The sequence below is a fragment of the Caretta caretta genome, chromosome 13 (assembly GCF_965140235.1).
Source record: "Caretta caretta isolate rCarCar2 chromosome 13, rCarCar1.hap1, whole genome shotgun sequence".
NCBI classification, from domain to species: Eukaryota; Metazoa; Chordata; order Testudines; family Cheloniidae; genus Caretta; species Caretta caretta.
Window position 1 is genome coordinate 1540279 of NC_134218.1, and position 11107 is coordinate 1551385.

Sequence of the window (11107 nt, forward strand, 5' to 3'; positions counted from 1 at the left end):
GACCCAGCTACCGCTCGCCTGTACTTTTCACGGAGTGCTTTGGGCTGTGCTCACTTGTCTGGAAGTACCCAGACTTGTCGACACAGCCCTCCTTTGATTTTCTGATATCACTAAAATCAGCCCTAAGCCGTCTCCATGGTACTGTTATCATTGTCATAACCTGTTTGTGTAATAAAATATCTTATTTACAGATAGTGGTAACGTGCCTTCCTGCGATGCGCACAGGCCTTGGCAAATAATCAAATAGCACACGACTGTCACATTCTGAGCCCTAGTTACTCGCATGCAAAATGGATCTGTGCTGGTTTACACCAGCCGAGGTTCTGGCCCTGCACTTGGATAGCATTCGGAAGGTGCTAAGTGTCTTTATTTATTGCTGAGCCCAGCGCATGGCATCTCATTCTGCTTCTGATTTTTCTCCATTAACTTATACGTTATTTTGAAATCTGAATTTAAGGGACAAAATTGTTGTCAGCACTTAGAGGCATAACAAATAAATCAGCTACTCGGTTAAGATGCGATTCCAGTTTTCCTCCTGCAATGAAATTTTGAGCAACACTGACTGCAATAGGGAGAAAGACGTTGGAAGCATGAGCACAGCCTTGTCTGGTGTGAAAGGATGCTGTTGTGTGTTGCACCAAAGAGAATTTCGGTTTCTTGTGCAGTCATAGTTGAGTTCAGTTGCAGGCAACGTGATTCCAAACATAAAAGTTTTCTATTTTTTGTCCAAATATTTAGACTGTTTCAAATTCAGCTTCCGATTTTGCATACTCACTTTTGCAAGCCCAGCTATGCGCGTACTCCGAAGCGGATGCACACTAGTGCTACACATGCAAAGCTTTCACTTTCATACGAAAATTGTGCAGCTCGGAGCTCGGTTGTCTGATTTGCATATGCAAATGATTATTGGTGCTCATCCATTTTGCAGATGAGCACATTGTGAGCAGAATCCATTGCACCTGCAAAATTGGAAAGAGGGTGGGAAATCTGTCACTGAATGAAATAAGAAATGCTCCAGCCCCGAGAGTAGGCTGCAGTGGGTGTTCCATTATCACTAGAAACAGACATAAGAGTGCCCACGGGTTTGAAAAGCAAAATACAGAATGGGCAGATAAAGGGACCCTATTTGTATTGTGGATGCCTGCCACCTGTGTCTGGCTGAGAGAGGCATGGGATTAAGGAAGAAAATCCTGCTCTTACTCATAGCTGGTTTCAGAGCAGCAGCCGTGTTTGTCTGTATCCGCAAAAAGAACGAGGAGTACTTGTGGCACCTTAGAGACTAACAAATTTATTTGAGCATGAGCTTTCGTGGGCTAAAACCATCTTCCTACTGTATTTTCACTGCATGCATCTGATGAAGTGGGTTCTAGCCCACGGAAGCTTGTGCCCAAATACATTTGTTAGTCTCTAAGGTGCCACAAGGACTCCTTGCTCTTTTTATTCATAGCTGGGTGACCGGGCTGGGTGACCTCACTGGCTAAAGCATGGCTCTGTCAGTGCACCAGGGGGCGGGGCGGGGCGGGGCCTGGTCCCATTCACTGGTGAGTTCCCATCAGGGTGGAAAGTGAAGTTTTGCCATTTTCCCTTTCTCTTTCTGTGAGGCTGTTTGCCCTGCTGCACGGAAGACTTATTGTCCACTAATCATCATGCTGTGGAGACAGAAAATCATCAGGAAATGGAACTTAATTCAGGCTCTACATCTGGAGATGTTCAGAGCTTTAAGAGGAAATTTATGCTCTCATTGCTTCTTCAGGGCATGATTTAAAGACATTTGATTATGCAATAAAAGATCTTAGCAGGTTTCGGACATTTACATGTAATTATATAACGTCGGTATCCAGATTCCTAAGACAGACCGTTAATATGTATGTTCCCTGCATGTCACTGAGCAGGTACGGACCAGCCAGGTAAGAGAACACCCGGCAGGACTGGGCTCTCAGTACCTCGGGACAAGGATTCCTACCGGTATTCAATACGCTCACCTATTGGGAGGCTTTGTCCATTACCTTAATTAAATTATAATCATAATATCTAGCTCATGTAAAGCATGTCTCATCTTTTGATCTCAAAGTGCTTTACGAAAGAGGTAAACATCATTATCCAGATTTTCCAGATGGGGAAACTGAGGCATGGAGCGTTGACGTGGCTTTTCCAGGGGCACCCAGTAGGCCAGCAGGAGAGCTAGAACCAGAACTGGGTCTCCTGAGCCCCAGCCCATCGCTTGAGGCTGCACTGCCATATGCTTGTTCCACACTGCTGGTTTCTTGTTCCAATTGTACTTGGCTAAAGACAACCAATGCTCATGTCTCTGGCTGTAAAGTGATTGTTGCCAGGATTGGGGAGAAGTTTTCCTCCGTGTGCTACTAGTTGCAGCTAGTCACATGATTGTAGACTTATTCTCGCTGCCTTTTGAATCTCTGCACATGCGGGGCAGGCTTCTGCTTTCCCTAGACCCTGCCCTCCACCCCCGTGTTCGGTGATCTGGTCAAGTGCAGCAAATGCACCACTGAAGTGCGAGTCTATTGAAATGATTTAAAATTAGTGGGATTCCTGCACAAGGGGACTGATGCAATGGAGATGCCCTCACTTTTCTACAGCCAAGGCCTCCCTTGAAGCTCGGAGACAAGTGACTCCCAAGGTTTTGCCGTAATCTGCTTAAAACTTTAAATCTCCCTAAACTTGCTCAGGCTGCGGCGAGGTTCCAAGAACCTATCCACTGGGAACTCCTTAAGCTTTGCCTTTGATGCTGCTGCACTTTTGATGTTACAAAGCAAGAACCTTCTGAACAGCAACCAGCTGTCTGAGCATCATAAGATACAAAACTACAAGCTGGCCAGGATGATCAATTGTTGTACTTGATTCCTGCCCCCGACACCCAAAATCCTAGAGGGAGTAATGAACCTGAGTAGAGATCAATGCTATCTGGTCTGTTCTTATGGGAGATTTATTCTGACATGTGGAAAACGTCGCAGAATTTTTTTAAACCTATTGATCTGTAATGTTGGTACCACCCTGTCAGTAGTTACACGGGCTATAGTACAGCACTCGTTTTAGCCAGACCTCCAGGGACCTGGCCTTCCAGGGTGGTAATGTGAAAAATACTCTTGCCACTCCTGCAGGAGAAATCCCACTGAGCGAAGGGTGACGAAATACTGTTGTATTTTCAAGTCCAATGTGAAGTATCTCTTTGAAGAGTGGGGGGAGGTATCTGTCATCTCTCAGCAATACCTGACATAATCTGATTCTGCCTGTTTATCGGGAGAGGAAATGTCATTTGGACTCCTGTGCAGTACACAGAGACCATCATAGCCGTGAAGACAGTAGCTGTGACTTGGAGAGGAAGCTTGGTATTTAGATGGGTGATATTTTGCCTGCAGGCTCCTATTTGTGGTTTCGTTAACTTCTGTCGACTTGCTCAAAAAAGGTATAGGTCAGGCTCCCTGAGTGGGCCTGATTCTGACCCGTTACACTGGTGGAATCTGGGAAAACGCCCTAGATGTACGTGGGTGTAAATGAGATCAGAATCAGGCCCATTGTGTTAAATAATTTCCTGAACATCTTTTATATCAAGAAAGTGCCACCGTGCAAAGTGTCCCTCCTTACTCACCCGGGCGTTAGATTGTATATGAGCCAGACCTTGCGGCCCTGATTCAGACAACACGCCCACTGCTACTGACAGGAGCCTTGCCTGAGTGAGGATTTCAGGATCGTACCCTTACTGTCCCCAGCACTGTTAGGATATAGATATTCAGGCCTGTCTGTAAAGACCTATACTCTAAGAATTTAGGTGTATTCTTATCACTTGGCTAGTGATAGAGGTATAAAAGAAAGAATCAAAACCACTGTCTGCCGGTGTAAGGGCCTTCTCTTACTGTGACAGTTTGTGGCCCTGTGCTTAGGCTCAGGCCTTTGGCTAAGCAGCAGAGGCAGCCATAAGCTGGGAAGCGACCGGTCACATCCTCACATTCCAAACTAGTCACATTGAAATAAGGTGCTATTGGGCTGTTAGGCACTATCAGGCCAGAGAAAGGGAAGTGCCTAGAAAATGTAAAAGGAAACTTAGTTTGATAGCATCCTGTCTGGCAAGAACTCACTTATCAATAGCTGGGATGTGAAATCCTCACTTCTGTATTGTCTTGTCATTATAGTTCCCACTTTGCTGTTGTTTGTCTGTATAATCTCTGTCTGGTTCTGTGATTGTTCCTGTCTGCTGTATAATTAATTTTGCTGGGTGTAAACTAATTGAGGTGGTGGGATATAATTGGTTACATAATCATGTTACAATATGTTAGGATTGGTTAGTTAAATTTCAGGAAAATGATTGGTTAAGGTATAGCTAAGCAGAACTCAAGTTTTACTATATAATCTGTAGTCAATGAGGAAGTGACTGGGGTGTGGGTGGGGGTGGGCATGTGGGTGTGTGAGATGGGAACAGGGAATGGGGGTAAGAAAATTGGAATAATGTTTTGCTAAAGGGGGAAATGGGAACAGGGAATGGGAGTAAGGAAGTTGGAATCATGTTTGGCTAAGGGTAGGAATGGGAACAGGGACACACGTGTGAGGCTCTGTGGTGTCAGAGCTGGGAAGGAGAATACTAAGGAAGGAAACTGGAATCATGCTTGCTGGAAGTTCACCCCAATAAACATCGAATTGTTTGCACCTTTGGACTTCGGGTATTGTTGCTCTCTGTTCATGCGAGAAGGACCAGGGAAGTAAGTGGGTGAAGGAATAAGCCCCCTAACAAGCACCATTACAATGCATTGCAATAATAGTTACAAAACGGCCGGGCTAGAGCTGTTGGCTTGTGCTCAGCCCCAGTGCTGGCTGGGATCATGCAGCATCCCCATGGGTAAAGCAAACAGGGGTGTGTGAGTTATTGCCTAGTCTTTGTGAGAGTCTAATGCTGCCTAGTTATCTTATTTCACTATAAATAATATATTTTCCACTGTGGGGATGGGAACGTACATCCAATGGCCTGTCTTCCTGTAAAATACCATAATGAAATCATCAAAACAGGATTTACTTAGATTATGGCTGCTTGGTAATACACAGTGGATGGAGAATACTTCCAGCCTTGTATTAGAGCCTATTAAGCTTTTTGTTATGAAGAGGAACTTGCTGGAGTCATGATGTGTGACACACTTTCAAACTTCCAGGAGTAATCCTTCCTGCAAAAAGCTGTGGGTGCTTCCTGCAAACAGCCTCCGGTAATGCAGTGTTTAAAATCGCACGCCCCTCTCTCTCTGAGGGGATCCGTTTCTATGTGTTACTGCATTCACTGTAATAGACTGAGCCATGTGTGACGAAGCAGGACTGTTCTTAATGTTTCCTCTGAATAGTGTGGAGGTGCCTCAGTTTCCCCTGTGTAGTTCTTAAGTATCTAGGTGGTGGGATAAGGGTGTATGATCGTTGCAGAGCCCTAGAGGGCAGGTGTGTGCAGGGGTCTGGACACAGAGAATGGCCGACACCCTGTTTCCTGGCAACTGGTGGCCTGGCCCTTCCCCACCTGCAAGGTGAGAGCTAAAGGGTTGGAGAACATAGGAATCTGGTGACCTCCTGGCTCCGGAAAGGGACAAAGCCCAGAGGAGGGGGGCAGGAGAAAATCAGTTGGGGGCTGGCTGGGACGTGAAGTGAAGTGCAGACGTGGTTGTCTGGCTCACTGCCCCCCAAAATGGACCCAGCTGAGGGGTCCTGTTCTCTGCATCTACAAGCTCTGTTTTAGACCATGTTCCTGTCGTCTAATAAACCTCTGTTTTACTGGCTGGCTGAGAGTCACGTCTGACTGCAGAGTTGGGGGGCAGGACCCTCTGGCTTCCCCAGGACCCCACTTGGGCGGACTGGCTGTGGGAAGTGCACGGAGGGGCAGAGGAGGCTGAATGCTCCGAGGTCAGACCCAGGAAGGTGGAAGCTGTGTGAGCTGTGTGTCCTGCAGACAAGCTGCTCACAGAGAGGAGACCCCACCAGAGTCCTGACTGGCTTTGTGGGGAGCAGTTCCAGAGCATCACCTGGGGATCCCGTGACAGTAGTATAATTGGAAGAGTTTCCTCTCCCTCCCCTGCCACTGGAAAACAGAGGATGGGATTTATCTCAACCTTCCCAGAACGATTTCTCCTTCAGGCACAGCCCCACCATGGAAACGGTTAGACCCAGGGGAGGGAGTAGGTTAGCAGCATGTGCACACGGGGTTTTGATGGAAATTTTGGTAACCTTAGCTCTGGTGGGTGTGGCTGAGCATGCAGAAAGGACTTGGTCCTGGCCTGTGCTTCGCTCTTGAGCATGCTGGGGTGTGTGTGTGTGGGGGGGACCATAAGGAGTCTTGTCCCCAGCAGAGTCAGATCTTGCTACAGTACGTTAGAAAGTGGGACTAGGTAGCAGGGCCCTGGCCCACCTGTTAGGGGCTCGAGCAGAGGTGAAAGTAGCTGGTATGCCCCGGTACGCGTACCGGCAAGAGCCAGTGCACCATATTGGGGCAGCCCGGCTTCCCCGGGGGCAATTAAATTGCCTCCAGAGCCCCGCTGCTGGAGCCCTGGGGTAGCGGCTGCAGGGCTACGGTGGCTATTTAAAGAGCCCAGAGCTCCCCTGCTTCTACCGCCCCAGCCCTTTAAATAGCTCCCGGAGTCCTGGACTGCTGCTGTCACCCCGGTGGGGGGAGAGGGGGCACTTGCCTTACAGGGTGGTCTGGGGCTGGCTCTGACCCCCTCAACCCCGCTCCTTCCAGGGGCCAGAGCTGGCCCCAGCGTCCTGGTAAGTCACTCAACTTTCTTTCACCCTTGGGCTCGAGACCGGAGATCTCGTTCTCCTGCTGCATTAGAGCAGTGGTTCTCAACCTGTGCTCCGTGGACTGCCAGGGGGCCACAGACTATGTCTAAGGGGTCCACGATAGACTTAGTCCGCAGACTGACTGAACAGACTTCAACTCTATATACCGACAGTAGATTTCCAGAGGGGGCCGCACCTCCACTTGACATTTCCAAAGGGGTTTGCAAATGGGAAAACAGGTTGAGACCCCATGCACTAGTGTTTATATTACCATCAACAGCAAATGCGGAGTTTGCAGATAGAGCCAGGGCCAAAGGAAGGTTCCCTAACTTTGGGGCCCACTGGTGCCTGAACTGTGGCCCTATCCCTGTGACACCATGGCCCCCAAGGCCCTGCCCCTGCAGCACTCCTTCTCCGTGAGGCCCTGCCCTTGGACTGCCCCTTCCCCTGAAGCCACGGTCCTGCACCACCTCTTCCCCCCAAGACCCCTCCCCCCATTCGCTCGCCCATATGGCCGGTAAAAAGTGGGAGGGGCCATTGCCCCCTGGCCCTCCTGTTCCGGCACCGCTGGGTAGCGATGCACACGCTGCACCATTTTGAGCAGCAACAAAGCGCTCCCTGAATCCACAGGGTCCTGGCAGCAGGATCTCGGGGAGAGAGTGACCGGAGCTGCTTCTCTGCTTCTCCTTGCTGCAGCAACCAGGGCAGGATTTGGCTCCAACCCCCCAGCAGCTGTTAAAGGACAAGGGAGAGAGTGGAGATGGGGTGACTGCAGACCCCTGCTGAGAGAGGGAACTAAAACCTCTGGCCAAGCCTCTCACCCCTAAGTGCCTAAAATTAGGCTCCTAAATCCATCGGTAGGCACCTTAAGGAAGTGACCAAATGTTTGAAAGTGCTGAGAATTGACCATTTCCCACTGACTCCACGGAGCAGGACCCTAATTTAGGAGTCTAAATAGGGACTTGAGGCCCGCAGGTTTGGGGGGCTGGGGCTTCTGGTTGGAATGGCTTCCTGAGGCCTATGATGCTGAGAGGGCCTTGGGTACCGTGGTGCAAAGCAGTGCATAGAACTAGGCAGGCCTGTTGCTCTTCTTGGGATAGTCCAAAGAGTTCTCATTAGGATTGTGTATTATTCTGGGCAAAGACAAATTTAACCTGGACATGCAGGGAACTTCCCCTCCTAAGGAGGTTTGTGTGATTCAAATTGGTCCATAGGAGAGCAGCACAAATCCCGTTGCTTGCAACATGAAAATACATTAAAAATGAGTCATTACACTAACTAAAAACTATGTCCCCATGCTAATTTTCCCCCTACTGTTACTCACACCTTCTTGTCAACTGTTTGAAATAGGCCATCCTGATTATCACTACAAAAGTTTTTTTCTCTCCTGCTGATAGTAGCCCACCTTAATCGATTGGTCTCATTAAGGGTTGTTATAGCAACCCCCATTTTTTCATGTTCTCTGTATATATATATTTATATCTATCTTCCTACTGTATTTTCCACTCCATGCATCTGATGAAGTGGGTTTTAGCCCACGAAAGCTTATGCTCTAATAAATTTGTTAGTCTCTAAGGTACTACAAGTCCTTCTCATTCTTTCATTAAAATATTCTAACCCCCTGAGTGCAAGTTAGCCAGACCTGCTGATTTTGACTCCAGATGTACAGTACTTTCCTTCTTAATGCGTGTAAATTTGATTTTAAACATTAGCATTAATAAAAATTTTAAATCTGCTCTTTAAGATCCCCCTGAGGTGTTAGTTGTCACGGAGTCCCTGGGCGATGCTCTGAAACTGCTCCCCATGAAGCCAGGCAGGACTCTGGGGCAGTCGCCTTCCTGTGAGCAGCCTGTCTTCAGGACACCCAGCTCACACAGCTTCCCCCTTCCTGGGTCTGACCTCGGAGCATTCAGCCTCCTCTGCCCCTCCGTGCGCTTCCCACAGCGAGTCCGCTCAGGCGGGGCTCCTGGGGAAGCCAGAGGGTCCTGCCCCCCAACTTCGCAGTCAGACGTGACTCTCAGCCAGCCAGTAAAACAGAAGGTTTATTAGACGACAGGAACATGGTCTAAAACAGAGCGTGTAGGTGCAGAGAACAGGACCCCTCAGCTGGGTCCATTTTGGGGGGCAGTGAGCCAGACAACCACGTCTGCCCTTCACTCCATGTCCCAGCCAGCCCCAAACTGAAACTCCCTCCAGCCCCTCCTCCTCTGGGCTTTGTCCCTTTCCCGGGCCAGGAGGTCACCGGATTCCTTTGTTCTCCAACCCTTTAGCTCTCACCTTGCAGGGGGGAAGGGCCCAGGCCATCAGTTGCCAGGAAACAGGGTGTCAGCCATTCTCTGTGTCCAGACCCTTGCACACACTTGCCCTCTAGGGCTCTGCAACGACCAAACACCCTTATCCCACCACCTAGATACTTAAGAGCTGATTGGGGAAACTGAGGCACCCCCACACTATTCAGAGGAAACATTAAGAATAGTCCCACTTCATCACACTAGTAGAATGGAAACAGTGTTGTTATACAACTACATCATCTGTTTCTCCCACCCCCAATACTGAACGGAAATATTTATTGAACACATCTGCCTTTTCTGCATTATTATTGATAATTCTAGTAATGCACCAATATAATTGCTAGGATTCTTTTTGTTCCTAAAATACTTTAAGAATTCCTTAACTCTGCAGGCCACAGCTTTCTGTGTCCCTTTACTTCCCCAATCAATTTTCTACACCCCCTACCTTCGGATTTATATTCATCTAGGCAAAACAATAAATCCATGCTTCCAGTCCCTGCCTTGGTTTCTTCAACACTTTTGAGTGTTCTCTGGGATTTGGTCAGAGTCCCCTCCGGTTTCTAGCTCCCCCTCCTAGACCTCACTCTTCCAGCTCCGGGGCGAGAATCTCCCCTTTGACCTGGACAGCCAGACAGCTTCCTCCAGTTCGGACGACACCGCAGTCAAAGGGTCCCCCTCGCTCAGGAGGCATCTCTCTCCTTTCACTTCTCCAGGTCTGCGTTTTTACAGGCCTGCAGGAACACCTCTGTCCAGTCTTCCCTCTCCCCTAGGGAAGCTGCGACAGCCGCCCTTTGTTCTGGGAGGGCAGGGCCTGCTCAGCCCTTCTGTTGCTGGTCTTCACCCCCAGGCCGCTCAGAAGCAGGCCCCCAGCGCCGGCAGCCACCCGCACCCACATGCAGAGAGTTCAGAACATCACCGCGACTCCAGAAGCCCAGACTCCAGAAGAGTGTTGTACAAAGCCAGAGCCCCCAAATCGTCCAGTCCCTGTTCCTGCCCCGGGCCGGAGGGGCAGAGTCTCGAGCTGCCTGCTGGGACTGGGGTCTCTGGGGTGATTTCCCTGGAAAGCCCTAGGGACAGTGGGATGCTGCGCAGGGGAGGGCGAGCGGGGTGAGCCCCAGGATTTCATCCGGGCCCAGCGCCCCTTTCTCATTCACAGCAGGTAATGAAGGGGGGAGGCCAGGCCCCGCCCCGGCAGTGAACTGGGAAGCGGTGGGCTGCCCGCTCCTGGGCCGCGGCAGCCGGGGCCATGGGGGGGATCCGGGGCCCTGGGGTGACCCCCGGTCCGGTGTGTGTCCCTGGGCTGGGGCCAGGATGTTGCACCGCCGGTTCGCTGCCCTCCAGTCCAGGGCCAGATGGGGCTCCGGAGCCGGGCTGGTTTCGCTCTGAGGCCGGCTGCCCGGGCGCCCGGCCTCCTCGCACGTTAACGCCCGCGGGCTGGGGCGCAGAAGCCGGGTCCCCAGGACGGTGCCAGGCCACCGGCGGAGCCCAGCGGCCGGGGCCCGGGGTGACCGGTCGGGCCCTGGGGTGCGTGGCGCAGTCGGGATTCCCAGGACGAGCCCCGGGGCTGCGCGGGGCGCCCCATCCCCAGCTGCGCCCCCGGCCCTTCCCACGCACGGCGGCGGGCTCCGAGCCCGGGGCGGAGGGCGGCGAGCCGGGGGCAGGGCTGGCCCCGCAGAGCGCCGCTGGGGGCGCCGGGCGCTGTCCCTGGTGCTGAGCGCGGGGCAGGTCGGCGGGGACCCGGGCCGCCCGCCAAGCTCCCCGGCCTGGGGGCGCGCCCCGGGGACCCCCCGCTCCGGGCGCCGCCGGGGGCTGGAGACGCGCAAGGGGCCCCATGGCTGGGGCAGCCCCGGACCCACACCCGGGCCGGGCGCGGGGGTCCCTCCCGGCCGGTGCATGGCGCAGCGCGGGGGCTCCGCACCCCGACCCCCCCGGGCCAGCTGCCGGGACGGGGGGGGCGCTGCAGCCCCTGGCCGGGGGGGGGGGGAGTAAATCTGGACTCCCCGGGCCAGCGGGGCTGGGCCACGCCCCCCCCCCCGTGCCTTGGAGCCCCCCCGCTG